This window comes from Babylonia areolata, chromosome 17 (assembly GCF_041734735.1).
Source record: "Babylonia areolata isolate BAREFJ2019XMU chromosome 17, ASM4173473v1, whole genome shotgun sequence".
In the NCBI taxonomy this organism is placed as follows: Eukaryota; Metazoa; Mollusca; class Gastropoda; order Neogastropoda; family Buccinidae; genus Babylonia; species Babylonia areolata.
The window spans coordinates 7224454-7226953 of record NC_134892.1 but is presented as its reverse complement, the minus strand read 5'-3'; the positions used below and the strand labels follow the sequence as shown (position 1 = coordinate 7226953).

Genomic DNA, 2500 nt, shown 5'->3' with positions numbered 1-2500 from the left:
AGATCACAGGATATGATACTCTTTCATAATCATCTTCTGTTGTTTTCAGCCCTGCCGATCACGAGGGACACATGTGCACTCTCCATCACCACAGTCACTTCGAAAGCCACGGGTATTTCAATTTCACTTTCAGGGTATTTCACTTTCACTTTCAGGGTATTTTACTTTCACTTTCACTTTCAGGGTATTTTACTTTCACTTTCAGGGTATTACACTTTCACTTTCAGGGTATCTCACTTTCACTTCCAGGGTATTTCACTTTCACTTTCAGTTTATCAAGGAGGCGTCACTGCATTCGGACCCTTTTTTTTTCTTTTTCTTTTTTTTTTTTTAATTCGTATATGACGCGCGCAAAAGCTGAGTGGTTAATCTAAAGCGTTGGACTTTCAATCTGAGGGCCCCGGGTTCGAATCTCTGAAACGGCGCCTGGTGGGTAAAGGGTGAAGATTTTTTCTGATCTCCCAGGTCAACATAATTTGTTTTCTTTATGTGCAGACCTACTTATGCCTGAACCTCGTTTGTGTGTTTTCTCAAGCAAAAGATCAAAATTAATACGCACGATAAAGATCCGGAAATCCATGTCAGCGCTCGGTAGGGTTATGTCTCTCTCTCTCTCTCTCTCTCTCTCTCTCTCTCTCTCTCTCTCTCTCTCTCTCTCTCTCTCTCTCCGTCTCTCTCTATCTCTGTCCCCCCCCTCTCTCTCTCTCTCTCTCTCTCTCTCTCTCTCCCTTTCTCTCTCTCTCTCTCACTGTGTATGTGCGAGTGCGCGCGCGCCTCTGTGTGTGTGTGTGCGCGCGCGCGTGTGTGTGTGTGTGTGTGTGTTTGTGTGTGGGGGGGAGGGGTGGTGTAGGTATTTGAGTGTGTATGTGTGTGGGAGCGTGCGTGTGCGGGTGTGTCTGTGTGTGTGTGTGTGTGTGTGTGTGTGTGTGTGTGTTCTTTAGTTTAGCGTCTTTTCACTACATGTAGTGGTATTAGACGATTTAATTTAAAAGAAAAAGAAAGGGGGGGCGGGGAAGGGGGGGGGAGGGAAGAGGAAAATAGGAAAGGTAGAAAACTACCAAAAAACGCATAACTAACATGCAATTACATTTGACAGTAACAATTAAATAATAATAATAATAATAATAATAATAATAATCAGAAACCATTAACACAATTCTGAAGTACATTAGAGGAATGTAGAAATAATGCCTGTGAAAGTTCGACCATAAGAACCTCGTCAGAAATAACTTTCCAAAAAGCATCTGCAGAACAGTTACTCTCTTTGAAATACTTGGGCAAGAAGGTACTTAACTGCTGGCAGTGAAACAAACAATGATGCATGCTGAACTGCCTACCACAGATGCATGTAACACTTTTACTATACTTTGTCTTCAGCGCATCAAGTTTTATACGGAAGAAAGTAGAGGTTATTAATCTTGTATAGTAAGCTGATGCATTCGGTATCTTTTCTTTAATTCTTCAGTAATTTTCTCGGGGAATAATGTCCCTTTATGTTTTTTGTTGGGTTTTTTTTCCCTTCCATCGGTTATGAAATCGACCCCATGCTGATTTTTCTAACAAAGTGTATGCCTCTTTTACGGAAAGATGGACATGTATTTTTGTCGATTTTTCTGAAACTTGTGTGTGTGTGTGTGTGTGTGTGTGTGTGTGTGTGTGTGTGTGTGTGTGTGTGTATGTGTGTGTGTGTGTGTGTGGGTGTGAACAACTGAATAATTCCTTATTTTTGTTTTTAAAGTTGCATCCTAACTCTCTCCATACGAACGGCGAAAGAGACGACGTTAACAGCGTTTCACCCCAGTTACCATCATCAAAATATTGCAAGCGGAAGGCTATTATACTGAAGAGGAGAATGTTGACAAAGAATACCACAATTCTGACGACGGAAGCTAAAGGTTGGGTCATTCAGACACCCACTGGACATCCGACGGGTCTGTGTAGAGGAGAAGAGAGGACTGGTCGTACTGAGTGAGTGAGCTAAACGAATGTACGTGCACTGATCCATGTTTCAAGCCATGCAAAGTCAAGCGGGGTCACAGCGAGAAGCGACAGACGAAGGGAGAGCACCTAGCCGTGACTTCGCGGATGTCTTACATAAGGCGTGTGTGTTATCGGCCTTTTGTAAGCCATTTGCATAGTTACCCAGGTGATAACCTCAAACCTCTGGCGCAGGGCGGAACCTTCAATTCAAAACCACGTGTGGTATCATTTGTCTAAAGGGTTGTTCATCCGCATCGTCTGCTAATCGTTCTGTCAGAGGTCATAGTGGAGTGAAGGCCTAGAGGTAACGCGTCCGCCTTGGAAGCGAGAGAATCTGAGCGCCGCTAGTTCGTATCACGGCTCAGCCGCCGATATTTTCTCCCCCTCCACTAGACCTTGAGTGGTGGCCTGGACGCTAGTCATTCGGATGAGACGATAAACACAGGTCCCGTGTGCAGAATGCATGCACTTAGCGCACGTAAAAGAACCCACGGCAACAAAAGGGTTGTTCCTGGCAATG

The 2500-nt window shown here is 44.1% G+C and overlaps 1 protein-coding gene across 2 annotated transcripts in view; it reads left to right on the top strand.

The window, feature by feature from the left end:
• LOC143291619 (uncharacterized) overlaps positions 1-2500 on the top strand; it is a 49939-nt gene that overhangs the window by 13413 nt on the left and 34026 nt on the right. For both annotated transcript variants that reach the window (XM_076601575.1, XM_076601574.1), the window contains exon 2: positions 50-112. The gene's annotated coding sequence lies outside the window, so the exon portion shown is untranslated. The remainder of the gene's footprint in view (positions 1-49; positions 113-2500) is intronic.